This window comes from Oryx dammah, unplaced genomic scaffold, assembly GCF_014754425.2.
Source record: "Oryx dammah isolate SB20612 unplaced genomic scaffold, SCBI_Odam_1.1 HiC_scaffold_24, whole genome shotgun sequence".
Lineage (NCBI taxonomy): Eukaryota > Metazoa > Chordata > Mammalia > Artiodactyla > Bovidae > Oryx > Oryx dammah.
The window spans coordinates 24,901,554-24,924,243 of record NW_024070208.1 but is presented as its reverse complement, the minus strand read 5'-3'; the positions used below and the strand labels follow the sequence as shown (position 1 = coordinate 24,924,243).

The window sequence follows — 22,690 nt, the reverse complement described above, 5'->3', positions numbered from 1 at the left end:
GGACACTATTATATTGAGGCTTAGAGAAGTTAAGTGATTGGCTTAAATCACAGAGGTAATAAATGAGAGCATCAGAATTTAATGACTCTCCATCTGATTCCAAATTCCACACTTTTTTTTAAAAAAAACCATTCATCTCTCTCTGAATAAGGCAGAAAAGGGTTGGGGGAAATATAGGGTAATCATGCTTGCTAGAAGCTGGTACTATGTCTCTAAACTGTGCCCACAAATTCCCAGGACCTTGAATGGTGCCTAACCTACTTTTGAAGACAAATTTGATCATTAACATTTTCTAAATCATTTGTACATGAAAAATTTTAAAAATTAATATAAGAGAATCTTTGCCTCTCACATCAGTTTTGAAACAGTTTATGGAAATTTGTTACAGCAGTCCCAGGAAACCAAGTTCAGGAAACACCAAGAAAATCCTCACAGATTATTTATTACTTACTTTGTATTGAAATACAATTGGTTTATAACAAAGCAATGATTTCATGGATGTTACTGCTTATGAGGAGGCTAAATAGAAATCTAAGTACCTATAGAGCAAGTGGTAAGTGGATGTAGGACAATTCATGAAAGTAGCATGTGGATGGTAAAGTTTAGGACACAAAGGGTTGGGAGAGAAACACGTCTCAGAATATGCCCTCTGGATAGTGCGACTCATTCCAGCATCCTGCTTTTTAGATCCTATAGGCAAAGAGTCACACAGAAAAGATGAACATATGGATAATCTCCCTGGAGAAGGAAATGGGAGAGATAGAGCCTTTGCTCTCTTACCAAGGGGCCTCGGAGTTAAGCCTGCCACGCTCATTGGCCTCTACCTGGAGAACCACTGAACAGGGGTACAGCAACCATGACCCCAGGAGCTGGGCGCTGGTAGGTGGCAGTATCTGGGCAAGTTTACATGGTCACTGAGGCTTGAGCAGCATCTTTTCATATTGATTTGTGCTCCTGGCCGTCTCATCAAGGAGATGATGCCAAGGTGAATGCAGCCCGGCAGGAAGAGCAGGGACTGGAGGCCACGCCTGGGACACCTCCCAGGGCTCAGCCCTTCGCAGGCCATAGAGGCCAGAGGACCACCTGGGTTGTTGATTGTCAAAGTGGAAGAGACCTCAGACATCAAATAATCCAAGCCTCTCGTTTTCCAGTTGAAAAAACAGGAATCCAGAGTCACTGGGGGAAGGTCACAGGGCTGAGTGGTAACCGGTGTTGGGCATACCAGTTAAAGGCTCCCTGTACAGAGTTCTTTTAAGATGTGTGACTCTCTGAGCCAGTGGCCCAATAGGGAATTTCTACGATTGCTTGTCTTCCTGTCAGTGATGGAAACTGCAATCCTATTCATCTCATCTGATGATTTGCCAAAGGTCTCGGAAGGGGGAAGAAGAGAAACGCCGGAGGAGAGAGGTCTGCGGCGAGGCCCGTCACAGGACCGGGGGATGCCCCCACCCAGCTCAGAGCTGGGCTTCCTGTAATGCACCGAGACTCGTGGTTTGGAGTGGGGGCTGCGTGGGATTCACAAAAGAGGGGAAGCATTGTCAGAAAGTAGATGCTTTTGCCTGCAGAGAAAGGTCCCTAAGTCCCCAGTCGCCTCCCTCAATGCGTACACACACACACACGCACAAAAGTTGAGGCCACCACATCTGCCTTCCCCAGATGGGGTTCCTTGCGCAAAAGTCTCCTCCCGCTCCAGGATTTTCCGACGCTGGCGCAAGCTCCTCCCTTGCCGGAGCCTGGCTCCAGTCCTAGCACAGAGTGCCCGCCCGAGCAGCGGCTGAGGGGCGGCGGGGAGTGGGCCCCGCTCGCCGCTATTGGCTGTGCGGCTGCCGGGCGGAGGAAAGCCTCCCGCTGCGCCCGCCGCCCGCCTGTGCGCCCCAGCCGCGCGCAGCACCGGTGCGCTCCACCATTCCCGCCGAACGCTTCTCCTGCGCAGATCGGCGAGACCCGGAGCGCCCGCGAGGAGCTCGACGCAGCCCGTCCCACCCCGAGCTCGGGAGCCGGCAAGGGACATCCGCGCGCCCCGATGCGCAGGTCAGTGAGGGGCTCCCGACGCCGCCCGCGAGCTCAGGCAGAGGAGTGGGAGCCAGGGAGGCGCGGGGCGCCGAGCGCTGGAGGGGGCTTGCCCTGTGACACCGGCAGCCCGACTCCTCTCCTGGGGTGGCCTCGGGTCCCAGAGGCTCCGCTCCCTCCCGAGCCGCCTCGCCAACTCTCCCCGGCTCCCAGCGGTTGAGCTCCTTGTTCTGGTCACCTCCGAATGTGTCCCCTTCGCGCAGGCGAGCAGCTTCCGCTGCCCGTCTCTGCCTATTCTCCGGGCGACTCCTCGGGGCTACAGTAGGACGCCGTGTCCTTGGTCCCGGGATGACCCGCTTCTATCCCGGACACGGGGCGCCGGGGAGGACTGCCCTCGCGTCTGCGGCTGCAGAGATGGGTTGATTCCCCCGCGCAAGTGCAGGCACTTCTACACTTTGCGGAGTGTGGCTCTGGGTGCACGCTCGCCTTTGCGAAAAAGGTTATTCTCGCCTTTGCGGTGTCTCCGGTCACTTTCGTGTCTGTTGGGCGCCCACCTGGATTTCTAGGGTCACCCTCCCTTTCTGAGGACTCGCGGCGCGCACACGGACCGCCCGCGTTGTACCTTACCTGCCTCGCGTGCGTCTTCACGGGTCCCTGGCGGCACCAAATCCGAGCAAGTTCTACTGGCGCGGAACAGGCTGCCGTTCCCCAACCGCGATTTTCCGAGTCCTTGTTGGAAAACGCATCAGCTTCCTCCCCGTTTTCCCTGATCTCATGAGACGCTGGAATCCCGCGTTTTCCTGACGAGGTCCGTGGATCATGGGCAGACTGTCTGATTTCTAATTGAGGAGGAAGGTGAGTCCTGCGGGGAGCATCGGACTTCTCCATTCACAGACTCGTCTCGTTGAGTCCCAGGCACCCGCTCGCTTTCCACCGCCAGACGCCTGGGGCCCCGCTGTTCCTGGGTTTGGTGTCAGACACCAGGGATGGGGTCCGTTTCTTACTGTCTTTCATTTCCTCTGCTCGTAAAATTTCCTTTGGAAAATTCTGTGCTGAAGCACTTGGGTGGTTCTTTGCAGGCGAGAATGGGATCGGACGGCTGCAGGACGTCTCACAGCCTTCGCATTTAAGTCAGCCCAGACTACAGGTGCCAAGGGCGGGAAACTGGTGGCGATTATGTCCTGAGCATTCCCGGGCCCACCTTAGGGACTACGCCCCGAAAGGCCTTTTTTTTTTTTTTTCCCCCTCTAGGTGCTTTTCACTTTAGATTTTCCAGATTCACTGTCAAGACAGTTGCTTATCAACAGGAAAAGAGGCAAAATAAGTGATACCCTTTTCTTCAAAGGTTTAACCCCCTAATGCATTAAACACAATACATCCTCCTTAAAAAGACAAAAGAAGGTATATTTAACTAGCTTCTGTGTTTTAGCTTATTTGTGATTTGGCTCCGAGGCATGCTTAAATATATTGGCACTGTTTTACTAAGTATAAAGGCACCCCACCCTCACCCCCGCACACACACATGCACACCCTTTATAATCCGCACACCGTTGATCTGTAATGTATTGATAAATGGCCTTTTGAAGTGTCAGTGAGGCTGTCTTGCATCGACACCAGCCTCACAGAGGATGCCCCAGTCACCTTCAAATGCTGGGCATCAGGCATGGGGAACCGTTTGCCAACCTGAGAAGTAGTCTGGGAATAGTGAGTTCCAGAAAATGGGTGGAGTGTTCCATTTCTGTGTTTGGGTTGGAGGCTTATTCTTTATTTGGCTTATTTATTTACTATCTTTGATTCCTCTACATAAAGGCAAAGTGCTTTGAAGAGCTCACCACACACACCTTTATGGGTCTCTTTAAAGAAGCCTCACTGAAGGTAAGATCCATTCTGTTCTCCCTGCCGCTGGTTAGTTCAATTCAACAGATTTTCCTGGATGTCTGTGATGTAAAGAGATACATAACGTGCTGGTGTACATCTGTACATCCACTGGCCTTTTCAGGTCCAGGGTAGCAGACTACTGAGCCACATTCTAGGGCCTCAGCACCTCTGATTCTGACTTGTGGTAGATATCTGTGGGATTAAGTGTTCTGCGTCTCATGACACAGAATGACTCCATCAAGAGTTCCCTATGAATAGAATCCATGCTCACCTTTGGAACCTAGACACAGTCATTGTGAAGTTTACACTAAATTTTGGCAACAAAAAAATGAGGGTTCTGAATGGTCAAGTAGCCATATACAATTTAACAGTATATCTAAACATGAAATGGCACAATCTAGCCAAAACAGTGTCAATATTTCAACCTTCTGAATTCACATCAGGAACAAGAGAGACTGTCATAAACACTTTCTGAGTTCTTAACTTTTAAATTGTCATCTATTAAGCTGTGATGGCATCACTGACTCAATGAGTTTGAGAAAGCTCTGGGAATTGGTGATGGACAGGGAGGCCTGGCGTGCTACAATCTGTGGGGTCACAAACAGTTAGACACGACTCAGCAACAGAAATGAACTGAACTGAACTGAAGTTGTAATGGCTTCCCAGGTGGCGCTGCTGCTGCTGCTGCTGCTAAGTCACTTCAGTCGTGTCCGACTCTGTGCGACCCCATAGATGGCAGCCCACAAGGCTCCCCTGTCCCTGGGATTCTCCAGGCAAGAACACTGGAGTGGGTTGCTATGCCTTCTCCAAGGTGGCACTAGTGGTAAAGAGCTCACTTGCCAATGCAGAAGACATAAGAGATGTGGGTTCGATCTCTGGATCAGGAAGGTCATCCCATGGGCATGGCAACCCACTCCACTATGCTTGCCTGGTGGGCTACAGTCCGTGGGGTTGCAGAGTCAGACACAACTGAAGTGACTTAGCATACATGCATAAGTTGTGTTAAGATGGGAGATCAGACTCTTCCCTGGTGGCTCAGACGGTAAAGCGTCTGTCTACAATGCGGGAAACCCAGGTTCGATCCCTGGGTCGGGAAGATCCTCTGGAGCAGGAAATGGCAACCCACTTCAGTACTCTTGCCAGGAAAATCCCATGGACGGAGAGTCCATGGGGTCGCAAAGAGTCAGACACGACTGAGCGACTTCACTTTCTTTCACTTTTCAATCAGTCCAGATTTATTATTTGTACAGTATTACAGGCTTGATCTTGATGCTGACATTGTTATAGACAGTAGTGAACAGGTGTGGAAATTATAAGCCTATAATAGTTGTTAAAAAGGGTAACCGAAGAAGCTAACAGACCTGAATACAGTTTCTGATGGGAAACAAAAGGATAGGCGGCTGTTAAGAACCTATTTCAAACTCACAAAGACAAGAAGCTGACTTAAATCACAGTCAAAACACTAAAGATATTCATCCAAGGAATATTTAGAGGACAGATTTACCCCCTGGGATAGCCAAGACAGCAGCTTTCCTTTGCCATGGTCATCTAGTACTCATCAGACGTGTCCAGCAATTTACCAGCTATTGCCAATCATGCTGGTTTGGTTCTTACTCACTTTCACTTTTCCTGTGACCCGGATTATAGCAGAGGGACTTAATCTTCTCATTTCTTAAACAGAACATTCAGAACATGCTGTAAAATGCAACGGTAACAGAAAGTACAGTCACATCCTTTTGAGCAGGTTGACTTACTGGCCTCAGCCTAAGAGTCTTAAACTGAAATAAAAGGTACATATGAACCACTTTAAAGGCTTGTGTTAAGCATATACGTTACAAAAAAGAAGGAAGGGGAGAAAGAGAAAGAGTTCTGGGCTTAATCAGTAATATTTTACTGCATAAGTTATTGTTAAATTTTATTTCTATTTCTTAACGAAAATACCTGTATTTTCTGATTAAGATTCATTTTCTTGTACCAACATTCAAATGCAGACATGCACAAAATAGAATGTGAACATACCCATAATATCACCTGCTAACAAAACCATATGTTAGCAACCTGGTACATAACCTCTTATCTCCTTTAGTTTAGTTTGGTTTGGTTTTTGCATGTCACTAAAATTGTGTGTGTGTGTGTGTGTGTGTGCAAAGCAGCAATAGCCAGGCTGGTAATTATTTTACAAAAATAGAATCATACTATGCACAACTCTAAAGTTTACTTTTTTACTTTGCCAGACATGTCCAGCGTCTTTCCATGTTAGAAAACATAATTCTTTTGATTATACCAGAATCCCCTATTTATACAATCTTGCCATCATTTGTTTAACCAATCCTAGACTCGTTGGTAGTTCCAGTGTTCAGCTACAGAGTACATCTTTGTGGGTGCACCCTTTAAATCTGTCTTATTTTTCCCCATAGGGTAAATTCTCAGAATTTATTATTTGTCTTATTGACCTATAATGCTGTGCATTTTTTCAGTGAAACATAAAGGACTCAGTAATTCATCCAACAAGTAGTACATATTCCCCACTGTGATCCAGAATATCTTCTATATGCCCAACATGTTTTTTGCACTTAAAAAGGTAATTTTTGTTACTTAACATCCATAGTGAAAGTACACGTCATAAGTACATAATTTATGATTTTTTGTGTTCAATTTGAACACACCCATGCAGATGGAACCCAGGTCAAAAAATAAAATATTTATCAATACCATCCCCTTGTGCCCCTCACATGCCTTGGCAACCAATTGATTATTCTAACAATTCCTCATGAGAAAGTCCTTGGTGAGCTTTTGACCTTAGTTTTCATGATTCAAGTGCTAGATTATGGGCACCATGCTGTTTAGATTGACAGTGTAGTATTGATTGACGCTTTTCAGACCTTCAAAGATTCCTTGTCAACAAAGGTGGCCTGGTTCAACTGAATTAGTTTCCAAAATCCTTCATTCTGTCCTCATCACTTTATCATTTCTATCAAGTTTGATTTTATATTTATCCATTGGATTGTGCCTGGCACATATTTCAATTTATATCATGAATTAACCTCTGGATAACAAAAGAAATTGACTAACTTGTTTTTCATCTGATTTCCTATTGTTGGCTACCCAGCCCAGCTGAGTTAGTTGGATTTAAAATTGGAAAAGGAGTCCTAGGCTCTTATTTTGTAGCTTCTCTCTTTCTTCTGCCCTCTTTTTCCATTAGGAGTATAATCAATAACCTTCAAAATTCACTTAACTTTCAGAGATATCAGTTTCTTGATTTTTAAGGACTTACAACTCCTTGATTCTATTTAAAAAAAAAACAACAGTATCCTTTAATGTATAATTAAATACATATAACTTTCCTTTCATAGAGGAAAGTCAATATTGAGAGTAAACATAAGAAAGAAGGAATGTGTTAGATGCATGAAAAGTGTCTTAAGTTAGTTCAGTGAATGAGAAGAGAAAATATTTGCTTCTTTTGTGCTCCACTGTTTTCATCCCTTTTATTATTTTCTAAGAAGCAGAAGTCTGGATCAGTTTCCTAACACAATACTTCTGGGGAGATCACTGCTCACATTACCACGGCTGCAGCTGAGATGAAGTGCTACTCAAAGTACAGTTCACGCACCAGCACTTGAATTGTTAATTACTCATTCACCAGGAGAGACGGAACTTGAGCCAGAATATAAATCAAATAAGCACACTTTTTAGTTTGGATGATTTTTTGGTAGTAAAACCTTCTTGATGAAGGAAGCAGTGCTTTGAAGTTCCTCTTCTCACAAGGATTCATAACCCACCTATTCCTGAGGGAGTCAAGTGGCTGTTGGAATAGTAGCACTGATCTCTAAGGTGGGCTTTGTAGTTAAATTGAGAAATTTGTAAAAATGTAAACATTTTCTCTTCCTTTGCTCATTTTCTAATGAAATTGGTTTTTTTTTTAGTTTATTTTTTTTTTTTGAGGGGAAGGTGTATTTAACTTTGAGATAGAGTGACTAATAGCACCACAAAACATGATGTTCCTGTATGCACTAGTTATAATACCCTTCCCTACAGTGATCAGCGTATTGCCCTTGACCCTTTTTACTTCCACAGATGAGCAGAGAGACAAGGACTGTGATTGTACGAGACTTGGTAATTTTCAAAGAATGGGATTATCATAGACTTTAACTTTACATTTAAAAAAAAACAATGCATCCTGTTTCCATGTCCAGTCACATCTTCACTGATTCACTATGGTAAACTCCCTTTTGATTTTTATTGTGCTCTTCAGAATACATTCATTCTAGCCACTCAACTACATTCATGATAATATATTTCAGTGTTGACAGCAGATTCCTCCATTATCCTGGTGGACAGGAAACTCAATAAAATCTTTGTTGAATGTTGTTGAGAGACACAATTGCTTGATAAAAGTATGATCCAAGTTTGCTCTGGAGCATGGAACTATTCATTTTATTGCCCTAACTAAAATATTTATAAATTTAGGGCATGTTCATCATTTTTTTCTACTATTGAATAGCTACCCTTTGCCTAATCAGTATGATTTAATACAAGATCGTTTAGTTTAGTTTTTTTTTTTTTTGAGGGAATGTGTATTTAACTTTGAGATAGAGTGACTAATAGCACAACAAAACATGGTGTTCCTGTATGCAGCTAGAGTTATAATACCCTTCCCTACAGTGAATGATTCCTTCATTCAATAAATATTATTGTGAATCCAAAAGTAGAATAGATAGAAACTACCTCTCCAAGAAGCTTCAAGTTTCTCATTTCTTTTATCCTTTGATTGCTTCATTCCTTCAAATACTTACTGAGCATCTTTATAATAGAGATTGCTGATTCATAGATAGGAAGATTAGTCCTCTGTTCTAAGAGTACATAGTTTATCAAAGCAGACCAGTGGGTCAACAAATATAACAAGTATAATAAAATCTGAGAAATGCTATTGTAGCATGGTATAGAAAGTATCCTGAGAATACAGAAGAAGGAGCCAGAAATTTGCTTAGAGAAAAATAGGTAGGGATTTATATCATGAGTGAATTACCAGATGAGGCAGAGGCAGGAAGGTTTGCAGAGTCTTAAAGAATGAACAAACTGGATTTGGGGTGGAGTTGGGGAGAAGACATACAAATATAAGAATTAAATATAAGAATTCAAAATATGTGGAGAATCTATAATCGTTTGATATGCCTGGAACACCATTCTCAGGGACAAGAGAAAAATGAGACTGGAAAAGTAGCATGTGGCTCTGTAACAAGGGACGTATAAGGTGGGTAATATAAGAAAGGCTTTTTAGGATTTTTCATCAAGATGGTCACTATAAAAATATGCATGTGCATTAGACTCATGCACATATAGTAATATTTTATCACCTTACCTTACATAGTACATGGTTAACAAGTTGTTGAGTGAATCATTGATTATATCAAATAGTTTTCTTAACCAAAGTCACTACCACTATCCCATTATTTGTATAATGAGTTGTTTTATCCATTAGGGGTCTTGAGTTAGTCTTCATGTCTTTATTGTCTCTCCCCTAGTCCCTCTTGAGGGCTTCCCTGATAGCTCAGTTGGTAAAGAATCTGCTTGCAATGCAGGAGGCTCTGTTCAATTCCTGGGTCCAGAAGATCCGCTGGAGAAGGAACCCACTCCAGTATTCTTGGGCTTCCTTGGTGGCTCAGCTGGTAAAGAATCCTCCTGCACGGCGGGAGACCTGGGTTCGATCCCTGGGTTGGGAAGATCCCCTGGAGAAGGGAAAGGCTACCACTCCAGTATTCTGGTCTGGAGAATTCCATGGACTATACAGTCCATGTAGTCGCAAACAGTTGGACATGACTCAGTGACTTTCACTTTCACTTTAGTCCCTCTTGAAAACCATTTGTGCAGGTTAAAGTGACAGCTGGGCAGGACTGTCCATATACAATAGCACCTCTTCATGCACCCTAAAGGAAATCAGTCCTGAATATTCCTTGGAAGGACTGATGCTGAAGCTGAAACTCCCAATACTTTGGCCACCTGATGTGAAGAACTGACTCATTGGAAAAGACCCTGATGCTGGGAAAGATTGAAGACAGGAGGAGAAGGGGACAACAGAGGATGAGATGGTTGGATGGCATCACTGACTCGATGGACATGAGTTTGAGTAAGCTCCAAGAGTTGGTGATGGACAGGGAAGCCTGGTGTGCTGCTATCCATGGGGTCGCAAAGAGTCAGACATGACTGGGTGACCGAACTGAACTCAACTGAATGCTCCAGCTTGTCAGGGAATGTGTGCAGCTGTATAAGTAGCTCACTCTCATTCCTTTAAACCTCACTCTTGTCTGAAATTAAAGCTAACCAAAAACATGCTTTACAACCTTCTTTCTTAGCAGTGCCAAAAGAGAGTTTTAATATATAGTAATTCATGCAGCTCTCCATTATTCAGAATTTGACTGCTTTAAAGTCAGTTTCTTATATACCATCATAACCTCTGCTGTCATAGTGAGTCAGTCAGTAGAAGGTAGATTATGCTACAGTACAAAATAAGCGAGTAATCTCAGTGGCTTAAAACAACAGAAGTCTATTTATTGTTCACACTAAGTGCTCACACAACCATCAAGGGGTAAATGCACTGGCTTTGGTCACCCAGGAACCCAGATTCGCAGAAGCTGCCCCAGATCCACAGTTATTGCAGCAGAGGGAAGACATGTGGCAAATCTCACATGTGAAAGAAAGGTGAAAGTGAAAATTGCTCAGTTATGTCCAACTCTTTGTGACCCCATGGACTATACAGTCCATGGAATTCTCCAAGCCAGAATACTGGAGTGGGTGGCCCTTCCCTTCTCCAGAGGATCTTCCCAAACCAGGGATCAAACCCAGGTCTCCTGCATTGCAGGCGGATTTGTTATCAGCTGAGCCACAAGAGAAGCAAGTTCACACAGTTATTGGAGCAGAGGGAAGGCATGTGGCAAATCTCACGTGTAGTCTTACATTTTATACCCACAAGTGACACATGTAAAAATTTCTGCAAATTTTACTGATCAAAACAAGTCATGTGGCCACCCTAGTTTCAGAGGGGGTGGAAACATGGCAGCCTTACAACATGCCTGGATAGAGGAAAGGACAGCAGAAACATGTGAGGATCACTGATGACCACAGGTCTCAAATTTATTCCTCCTTTATCTTCAACCTCCCCGCAGAGAAGAAATGGAATGAACATAAAATTTGGAGACATGGGGATATAGATTTGAATTCCAGTCTGGCCTCTAAGTGGCTGGGTAACCTTGGGCAAGCTTTTGAATTCTCTGATCCTTAATTTTCTCATTAGTTAAAGCAAGGTAAGGGATAATAATAACTACAGTACAGAGTTGTGAAGATTAAAGAAAATACCCTTGTACCATACACACACACACATACACATATACACACAAGCCTGGTGGGCTGCCGTCTATGGGGTCGCACAGAGTCGGACACGACTGAAGTGACTTAGAAGCAGCAGCAGCAGCAGCAGCAGCAGTATATGCTTTTTATTAAATACACATCAGCTGCTGTCATTCATTGTGTTACTGTTTTTCCAGACTCGTTTGTCTGGACATCCTTTCTCCTGCACAAGCATGTCAGATGCAGCTTCCTCTGCCTGTCACACTCTGAAGACCTCCTTTCATTCCACAATGACTTGGGGATCCTTGCACCACCCCCTGCTACTTGTCACCACTCTTCTGGCACGACGTTGCCTCTACATCCAGTGCACATACACTGCAATAAAAAAGCACTTAGATATAAGAGAAATGAGTGATGTGTGAATGTGTGCTTCTGATTAAGGGTATTCCTACCACCTTAATAAAAGAACACAAAGCACACAACCTTAAAGGGTGAAGAGCTCAACCTTCATAAAGGACAAAGCCAAAGTCTGTTAAATCTTGTATAAAAGATACTTGTAATTTTCACGAGTAAAGCCATATTTATTTGTACTTTTAAAAGAATGTATAAGTCTTTTATATAGGCCATCACTGTGGTAGTCTGTTTTCTACAAAAAATGACTAATTATTATTATTTTTCAATTTGATCTCTTCCCATTTTTAAAAATGAAATACATTTTTAAAAATGGGAGCATTTGAGCCTACATTTGTTTACTGCTTGTATATTGTCTTTGACAAATTCTGGTCCTGGGTTGTTATCTCAAATAACAGGCTGCCAGGGACTTGATTTCCTCTACATTTGATAGTCTGCTATGTCATGGTGCTCCATGTTACAAGGAACACATAGACATTCTTTTTGTTAGCCAGACTTTTGAGTATACTGTGCTGCCTGAGAGAGAGAAAGGAAGGATGAATGAGACAATATCAAGGCAAGCTCTGCCGCTCTGTTTACACAAAGGCTTAGCAGGACCATGGGAAGTTTCTTGAGGGAACATGCTTTCCTGATGAAGGACACACTGTCCTCATTTCTGTCTCCTGCCTTCCCTGGTGAACTTGGGAATCCTGGAAGAGTAATTTCAGAGCCATGAGAGGGCACTTTGTCTCCTTATATGGTTGGTGTTTTATGTAACCTCTGCCTAAAATCTGACTCATCTGGTACTCATCAATTTAGGGTACCTACCTGGAGCCTCAGTCATCTGATTGCTTATGACTGAAGAAAAGCACTATTAATATCAATGCTCCATATTTTTTTTAAAAAATTACAGGTGCATTTCTTAATGACTAGTTTCATTCCTTGGAGAAGGCAATGGCACCCCACTCCAGTACTCTTGCCTGGAAAATCCCATGGATGGAGGAGACTGGTAGGCTACAGTCTGTGGGGTCGGTAAGAGTTGGACACAACTGAGCGACTTCACTTTCACTTTTCACTTTCATGCATTGGAGAAGGAAATGGCAACCCACTCCAGTGTTCTTGCCTGGAGAATCCTAGGGATGGGGGAGCCTGGTGGGCTGCCGTCTATGGGGTCGCACAGAGTTGGACACGACTGAAGCAGCTTAGCAGCAGCAGCAGAAGCAGCAGTTTCATTCTTTAAAAATTGTTTATTGGCTCCTATTTCAAAACTTGCAGACCCTGAACTGTAAGAGAGTTCACATATTTGGGTTTATTCCTCTTGCTACAATAGAGGACTCACCCAAACCAGAGCGATTAGGGAGGTGGCTGCTAGATTTGAGTTGCAGGAAGCATGAGTTCTTTGATCTGCTGAACTTGGAGTTTGAAGACTGATGCATGATGCCTAAATCAAGTCTCCCACTTTTGCTGAGTTTATTTGCTTCTGTGTTTCCTGTGGGCCCTGTGTGGAACCTGGACCTCACTGGCTATTGGGAGTCTCAGTGACCTTCCCCAGAGCCTGCCAACACACTAGCCCTCAATAGAAAATGACTCTCTCTTCGATCTTGAGGGTATTATACTAAGTGAAACAAGTCACACCAAAAAACAAATTCACACAATCTCACTTATATGTGGAATCTAAAGAACACAAAAGCAAGCTCATAGAACAAGTTGGTTGGCAGGCGGTGGGTGAAATGTGCAAAGGTGGTCAAAAGGTACAGACTTCCAGTTATAAAATAAGTAAGTCATGGGGATATAACGTTTGTCATGTTGACTGTAGTTAATACTACTGCATTGTATATTTAAAGTTGCTAATATCTTAAAAGTTCTCATCATAAGAAAAAATTACAACTGTGGGTGGTGACACATATTATCTTCTTGTAGTGATCCTTTTGCAATATACAAATATCTAACCATTGTTGTACACTCGAAAACTAATACCATGTTATATGTCAGTTACTGCTGCTATACTAAAGAGTAATGCATGCTCAGTTGCCCAGTCGTGTCTGACTCTTTGCGACCCCATAAACTATAGCCCACCAGGCTCCTTTGTCCATGGGATTTCCCAGGCAAGAATACTGGAAGGGGTTGTCATTTCCTCCTCCAGTGGATCTTCCCCTCCCAAGGATCAAACCTGAGTCTCCTACATTGGCAGGCAGATTCTTTACCAATGAACTACCTGGGAAGCTATATGTCAATTATATCTCAATTATTTTAAAAAAGAAAACTACTCTTTCTTGAATCAGGATACCTACAAAGCCCCTCCCTTTGACTGGGTATTTAAAGTGCGGGAAAGATATCCTGGGTTGCCTCTGAGGATGACTGATGATATAAGATGAACATCGAGCATCTTACGTTCATCTGGAGGTCCAGACAGAGATTCAGACCAGTGAGTGGTGGTGGAGTGAAGTCATGAGCAAGGCTGGCTGGCCAGTCACCATTCCTGGTGTTCAGGCAGCCTCTCCTGCCACTATGGATCTAGTTCCCTAGGAGTATTAAACCTCCTCTCTCTCATTCTCTGAGACTTTACTTCTTGTACCTCTGGGCATCATAAGCTGATGGTGCAGCAAATATTTGAACTTCTCCAAAGCCCACTGAAAAGTCAGGCTTAATCACTGTATTTATTTAGAAGCTTCTAACATTTTTACTGACTTACTGCATACTATACCAAATATATTTTCTTAATACCCTTGGGGATAAACCATCTTTCTCTAACTTCTATGTTAAAGATCACCAATCCTACTGAAAAACTATGAGAATAATAACAATGGACACCTATATATCCTTTAACTAATCAGTTGCTAATATTTTAACACATTTGTTTCATCATCTTTTCTTTCTGTATGGGTATGTGTACTTATTTTTTTTTTTTATTTTGGCTGACCATTTGAGGGTTAGTTGCTGCTACTGTGATATTTTACTTTGTACATGTATTTCCTAATAACCAGAACATTCTCCTGTATCACACTTAGGAAATTTAATATTGCTACAATGCAGTTATCCAGTGTACAGTCTATGCCTAAATTTCCCCAGTTGTCATAATAATGTCCTTTATTACAAAGCTATTTTTTCTTTTAATGGGTCCAAGGATCTTTCATTGCATTAGAGGATAAATCTCGGCATCTGCATCCTACTTTTTCTTCTCTGAGTATTCAGCTGAATACTAAATAATGTAATACAGCCAAAACTGGTTGTAGCCAAAACTTAGCCTGCCTAAGCTGCCAATTACCAAGCATTATTATTTTTAAATACCCGTTCTGTGGAAAGCATCATCATATGTTGACTCTCAGCCATGGAAGACTGGAAGAATGAGAGAATGTATTTAGTAGAATCCATATGTATGAATTATGCTAAGCCCTGGGCTAATATCCAGGAGGGTTGGGCAGTGTACACACTATGTAATCAACTAAGGTTCTATTTGTAGTTGTATTATGAGGGGCGATGGTTTATTAATTCAAGTAAATGCTTTGTTGAAAATGTAATCAGATGGAAGACTCTGTGAGCTTGAGTCCTTGCTGGGAAATGCAGGACTTAAAACACACATACTTGTCATATTCCAGTCCATTTCTAAGAAGAGGCTATAAAGCATCTTAGTTTAAACAAATGCATGACTATAGTTGTCAACAGAGAAATATAAATAAATCATGGCCTGTTTAAATAATTTGCTAATACTGAAGTTCTTTTCAAACAACCTATATCATCACTTTTTTTTTTTTCAAATTGTACCTGTACATGTGATTTTTATAGATAAAGAGAATGGTTTGTTAGGTTTTAGCATATTCTTAGGTGCAAATTTTACAAGTGGATATATTAGATAATTTATCTTTCTGTCTTCCATATGCCTCAATTACCAAGATATTTTAATGGAAAATTAAGCTTGGGGTTTAATTTATGAAATGAATAAAACATTTACTATATATCCATTCTTATAAGCTGAAAACTTACAAGACAGATGAAAAATTACAAGATAATGTGTACACAAAACAATAATTGACATATACAGAAGCATATGCCATCAGAAGTTTTCACTGAACACATTAGCCTAGATACCTATGGGAGATGGAAGGAAATGTAGAGAAAGAGGGATCAGGCTAGTCACAAACAGAAGAAAGTGTATTTAAAAAGGAAAATAACAATGGAAACAAGAGAATAAAGAGTGGCATTGGTCAGGAGCTGTACAAGCTCACTTCCTTCTTATGCTGCATGGTCCCAGTGGCCCATAGTTGCCTACTTCAGAGGAATCTGCTTAAATTTAGGGTGGACTTTATCAAAGCTTATAGAAATCCCATATTTCCAAGCTCTTCCCTGTCTCCTTAGAGTAGTTTTAGGGGCACTCGAAGGCCCCTGAGGCCTGAGAGAGTCGACCGGGAATACCTTGTGGTCTCCTATAAAGGTTTAAAAAAGTGACTTATGGCAATTGCAAAATTAAGTTTACAAGAACAAAATCTTTCCAAAAGAAGACTATTAGGAGCATTTCTTGATTGGACAAAAATTAAACTTAATACAAATTATTTTAATTGTGGAGATAGAATAAAAAGCAATGGGAAAGGAGGAAATGCCGTTCTCCAACCAGAGCATGGTTGAGAATTTTTTAAAACATGTAAATAAGCAAGCAGGTTTCCCTGGTCGTCCAGTGGTTAAGAATCCACCCTGCAATGCAGGGGACACAGGTTTGATCCCTGGCCTGGGAGGATTCCACATGCCCCAGAGCCACTAAGCCCATGCGCTGCAGCTGCTGAGCCTATGTTCCACAGCCTGCTCACCACAGCTAGAGAAAGCCTTTGCACAGCAACTAGACAAAGCCCTCGGGCAGCATAAATAAAATTTTAAAAAAAGGAAGCTTTTTTGTATACTAGTTGCTCCAAGAATTTAAAAAATATATATTTTTTTCTTAATATTCTTCTAAAAAATTGGAAATGATCAGAGCTGAGTGGAGGAAGGGAGTTGTACCTCAAAGTTCCCATTAAAAATTCTGTAACATCTTGAAAGGTCGATCTTGCTTCTTACCATCTTTCTTCACACTGATTCATTTCAACCTTGCCTGTGATCTTCAAGTCATTATTTCTCTGACTGTTTGCTTTTTCTTTAAATCAAGTGTTCAGCCAATAATCTTTTTTCCTGCTCCCTGAAAGTGACTATCATTTTCTGCTACTTCTGAACCAGTTCCTGCTTCCTTCAGCCTTTAGGTTGCCACTTTTCTCATTTTTACTTGATTCATTGTGTTAACAACATAGATAGGTCCAGTCTTCCCAGAGTGCAGGCTAGACCCCTTCTTGGTCTTTTCTAAACATCATTAAAAAATCACAAAAATACTATGCCTAAAACTGGTTTTATATTTGACCTTTTTAATCCAGAAAATGGGGGCTTCCCAGGTGGCACAGTAGTAAAGAATACACTTGCCAACGCAGGAGGTGAAAGAATCTTGGGTTTGATCCCTGGGTCAGGAAGAGCCCCTGAAGCAGGAAATGACAGCCCACTCCAGTATTCTTGCCTGGAAAATTCCATTGACAAAGGAGCCTGGCGGCCTATAGTCCATGGGGTCGCAAAGAGTCATGCATCATGGTCCAGAAAATTATCCACTTAAACTCTCTTTTCCTAAGGGAGTATTATTTAAAAATAAATTATTCTTACTAAGGCAGAAATTTTGGCATAAAAATGTTCACAAGAACGTAGCAAAACTTTATTACAAATAGTTTGATTTCCCCAGGAAAACAGTGCTATAGATGCAAGGGAACTCATATCTATAATTGCTTTTGAAGCTGTACAAGATAGATGGTCAAAACACTTAGGTTCCTATCTCCTTTTGAAATGTTTCTTGTGTTTTTACTTTTATTTTTTAATTTCATTCAATCTATACTGTTTTGCATATCAAGAAAGGTATATTCTGAATATTCTGTGAATTATACCTTATGTGGATAACTAATTTTTAAAGAATCTGAACAAAATAACTAGCCTAACATAAAAGTATTCTGAAAATAATTTAATTATTTTGCTGAGGAAATATTTTACTGAGCTGGAGGCTAATCCAGAGAGATAAAAGCCATCACTGAGGTAAAGAGAGATAATAAGGGATTGGACCGAATCCAAAGCCACCTAATGACCTACCCTAGAAACTGGTTTTGAAAATAAATCACAGATACTAAGCTGTTACTCCAACATTTCTTTAATTTTCACCAGAGTACTATGAAAAAGTTCTGATTACATTTTCTCATCATTCTTTTGAACTACAGATAAAGAGGGCTGTTCCTTTTCATTTTCTGGCTGCCATTATCCAGTCCAGGGGAGCTTCCCAGGTGGTGCTAGTGGGAAAGAACCTGCCTGCCAATGCAGGAGACAGAAGAGACGAAGGTTCCATCCCTGGGCTGGGAAGATCCCCTGGAGGAGGGCGTAGCAACCCACTTTAGTATTCTTGCCTGGAGAATTCCACGGACAGAGGGGCCTGGGGGGCTACAGTCTTAGGGTTGCAGAGTCGGACGTGACTGAAGTGGCTTAGCACACGTGCATCCAGACCAGACCATGAATTCCAGGACGTTACTCGGGAACTTCATCTCTCCACGTTTCTTTTCATGAAATGGCTCTCTAACTCCACATTGACTAGCAGATAGACTCAGTTTTTTTCTTTACTTGGTTTTATTTTTTATTGTGCTGACACAGGGAATCATAATGAGATTCCACTAATTTTCACACTCACACAAAATTCTTCTCCCAAAGCACTGTACTGACTAAGCAGGAGCAGTTCTCAAATAAGCAAATATATGGGCGTCCCTGGTGGCTCAGAGGTTAAAGCGTCTGCCTCCAATGCGGGAGACCCAGGTTCCATCCCTGGGTCGGGAAGATCCCCTGGAGAAGGAAATGGCAATCCACTCCAGTATTCTTGCCTGGAGAATCCCATGGACGGAGAAGCCTAGTAGGTTACAGTCCACAAGGTCGCAAAGAGTCGGACACAACTGAGCGACTTCACCTTATGGCAACCCACTCCAGTATTCTTGCCTGGAGAATCCTATGGACAGAGGAGCCTGGTGGGCTACAGTCCATGAGCTTACAAAGTCAGACAACTGCAGTGACTTAGCATGCCTGCATGGATGGGCTTAATCAGCTTTGAATAAGGTTAGTAGTAATATAATGAACTTTATTTTCATTATTGCAAGCCCAGGCAGGGGTAAGTGTTTGCCATTGACTGCAAGTGAAGATTTACATTTAAATCTTTACTTGCAGTGGGTGGCAAGTATGTATTGTCAGCACCTACCTTCTCTTACCTAGCATGACCTAAAAGGCCCCTAGGTGAAGAAAAAGCATTAAGAGAAAAGAAAATCATGCAAATTGTAAAGGAAAATTCAAGGTCCTATATAAAACATGTTCTTTTCTAAGTAGAACTAAAAACAACTGTGCTAAGACATAAGTTCCCCTCCAGATTCTGGAAGTGGTAGTTTCTACATGTCCTACAAAGAAAGAGATCAAATATATCATCTAAAACTATTCATTACATTATACGATTACAGTTTACATTTGTAGACCTGGAAAGAGCCTTTACCATGCATGTTAATACTGTTTCAAATTGTTGCTAATGGTTTGGGACGCCCACCTTTTGGAGAATGACACAGCACTGAACTGTTGATTCAACATCCTAACAGCTAGGGCACTCTGAATAATGTCCACAAGGGAACAAAGCAGCTTGTCCCAGTTTTCCACGACAACAACAACAACAAAACCTTTCACAGAGTTGCTATTCACATAGAAATGTATTTAAATAAAGGTCAGAAACTCAAAGACTGCTGTGCCAGATTGGAGGCTGACGGTAGGCTGGGTTTAATCCACCACTATATTGTACAAGTCAAGACCCTGGCAGAGGCTCCTCCCACAAGCTGGCCGCCCAGGGGTCTCTCAGTGCATCTGGGAGAGCACTCAGAGATGAGGGCTTATCGAATCTTCTTCCTTTCACTAAGCAGGAAGGCACACACACCACAGAGTATGCTCTGTTCCTGCAGAGCTTCACAGTCCTCATAATCAGCCCATGGGAAGGAAAGCTTCCATTCTTTCAGAGGAGTCACAGAGGCTGGGCACTGAGTGACATGCAACAGAGGCCCGCCCCCCTCCACCAGGTCTGCCTTAGCGGTGTGGTTCCTCTGACTCCCCACCTCACTGGACTCACGGTGAGATTACACACCCGTCCTTCCTCACTTCAGGAAGTGACTGCCGTTTGTAGACTTCTTCCCAGCACTTTTTTTTATTCCAAGAGACAAAAGGGATAGCTGGCTGATCATGAACTGAAACATCTCCCTAGATCTTCACTTACAATGCGATCTGTCTCCTCTTCCTTTCTCAAAAAAAAAAAACAAAAAACAAAAAACAAAACTTTCTGAGAATGGGTCAGAGAAAAAAAAAGCATCGCAATCCTCACATGGCTTTAGGTGCCATGTGAAAGGAGAGTCTGCTCTCGCTGCCCCCGATAGGTCAAGGCTACGCATTTCAGATGAAATCGCTTTCTTTTTTCCTTTGAACCTAATCTGTTTGGGAGAAACAGCCCAAGAAGCAGCATCTTGTAACACACTTGTTTGATTTTGTTTCCACAGTACCACCTACAGCCTCATTCACACTGCTCAGTGACTGAACACATACACTCTGGGTCATCCTCAGCATTATACACAGACTCAAAATATTCACCAGAGAGAAAGAAGAGTTATCCATTTTTAAGACGTCTATAAGAAAATGAGAAGTGATGTCATCAAGTTAAAATGATTCTAACAGTGTGTACACTCTATTGTTTCTGAGTAGAAGAGTGAAATGAAGTTTGTAGAGCTGTCATTTTAAATTAGGTAGTATTCTGAAAGTAATAGTAAATCTAAAATATTGGGGGAAGGATATTTAGAGAAGATATTTAATTGTGAAATGTTGAATGGGGATGCAAGTTGTCATCTGTTCATTTCTACCATTATCTCCCAAGGTCACTTGGAAGGTCAGACACTTTCTCCAAATATTCTCAGCCTCAGTTGCCAGAAATTCTTCCATAGACATTTGAGGCTCACAATGGGCTTTTGTCTCAAAGAAGGTGATCTTCAGGAGGTTAACATTGTAAATAGATATCTTGGATTTAGCAACTGGTCTGGCAGCCAGTTGTGAGCTCTGCCACTGAATTGCCAGTGACTGATTCAGTGCCTCCAAACCCACCTCCAGAAAATGATACAGAGCTGAGTAGCAAACGTAGTTTTAGAGAACTCAGTCAATTTCAGCTGAATGTATGACCTGTACGTGTCAGAATTATTGGACTAGCAGAGACCTGGAAGTCCCTCTAGTTCTTCCAGGGGTTGAGAAAGACGTATACCTACTGGTCTTTTACTTGGATGGCCTTTTTTTATTTTCAAAGCACGATTTTGGACACAGTGTCACATCCTAACTTAGGAGCTTGTGGAGAGATAAAAAAGGTATCATTGGACAGATGGGAAAACAAATATCAAGACTGAACTGTGAACTTGTCCAAAGTGGCAGGTAGGAACTAACTGAGTGTCGTCATTTTCTTTTCCTACCACAGTTGAAGAAAGTAAGAACACAGTTCAGGCATGGGTTCCTCTCTGTCCTCTGTTACTGACTAGCTGTGAACCCTGAGTAAATCACAGTTTCTTTGTTGATGAGTTTCCTCATCTGCAAAATGGGAATAATAATTCCTGCTCTGCCTCTCCTACAAACTAGTTTGTGTGAACACAAAATGCACAGCCCCTACCTTCTTACTGATGCCAGAAAAAAAAGGCATAAAATCATTACTACCAAAGGATAGGAAAATTGAGACTGGATGGTATAAAAGGTGGAAGTCCTGGCTTATCTTCTAATTAGATACATTTATTTTTGTCATATTGATGCAAGACAGCATCTTTGTCCTTAGTTTCCTCAGCTAGACTTAGGAGGTCTTATCAGAACATCTTGAATATTTCTTTCCATTCAGTCCACACGATTCTTTCCTATGCACCACGCTGTCTCTGAGTGAAAGTCGCTCAGTCATGTCTGACTGTTTGTGACCCCATGGACTATACAGTCCATGGAATTCTCCAGGCCAGAATACTGGAGTGGGTAGCCGTTCCCTTCTCCAGGATGCTGTCTCTGAGATGCTGCTATTTTCCCTACAGATGAATGGCTAGGGCACTTTTCTGCTGTATAAGGCATGGTATTACTACCAGATCAGTGGAACACATTTGCAGTCCCATTGTGATTCTGTCTTTTTTTTTTAAAGGATCCTTAGGAGCCTATAGCAGCCTAATGGAATTAAAATCACCAAAGTGTAATGAGGAGTGGGAGTCTCATTATTTTAGGAAATACTAAGAGCTTGTCCCGTGACCTCCTCTGAGGAGTCACTGAGATTGTTAGCTGGCTTGACTGCCGCCAGGGCAGCCCTCTCAGAGGGTCCCTCCTTCTTGGGGATCATTAGTGCCACTCAGCCACAGCCACAGTGGCCACTGTTAGCCCCTCAAGGAATCAGTCACTTAATTAGATTTGAGGAATGGAAGGAAAGGCAAGTTGTCAAGGTAAAATGCAGGCAGAGGTTAGGGAAAGGGAAAGCCAAGGTACAGAGGATGTTTTTTGCATCAGCATTTCACTATATCTGATGCAAGGAAATCTGGTCCAATGCCATAAAGAGCTAGGAAGAGCATCTTTGCTGGATTTGAGGAAAGAGAGTCATCCATCAGAGGGATCATTCTCCCTCAGGCTGCTTCCCTCGCCTCCACACGGACTAGGCAGAAGCTGGCTGGGACTTCTCCACTCATGGACGTGAGGGTGGTAGAGACACACTGCACCCACACCCACGCCTGGAGCCTGCAGAATCACACACCTTCCCTCCCAGGATGCCTGCCTGGCTCCGTCCACTTTGTTTCTGGCGTTCCTCACAGGGACCACATAAGGAGGGGGAACATGGCCAAGAGCATTTCTTTCCCTGCACACATTCACACACATCACACATATACACACGCACCTCCCCCCCTCACACACCACACATACACAAACACACACACACACCACACTACACCCATACCCCCTTATATACCCCACA

The 22,690-nt window shown here is 42.6% G+C and overlaps 1 protein-coding gene across 5 annotated transcripts in view; it reads left to right on the top strand.

Moving 5' to 3' along the window:
* The first annotated feature begins 1,891 nt into the window (after window positions 1–1,891).
* SERTM1 (serine rich and transmembrane domain containing 1) overlaps window positions 1,892–22,690 on the top strand; it is a 24,565-nt gene continuing 3,766 nt past the window's right edge. The window contains exons 1-4 of one of the 5 annotated variants that reach the window (XM_040267065.1): window positions 1,892–2,031; window positions 2,577–2,865; window positions 3,287–3,411; window positions 3,820–3,885. The gene's annotated coding sequence lies outside the window, so the exon portion shown is untranslated. Of the gene's footprint in view, window positions 2,032–2,060; window positions 3,412–3,819; window positions 3,886–22,690 lie in introns of those variants that run through there. The other 4 variants (XM_040267067.1, XM_040267068.1, XM_040267064.1 and 1 more) reach the window with 4 other exon arrangements.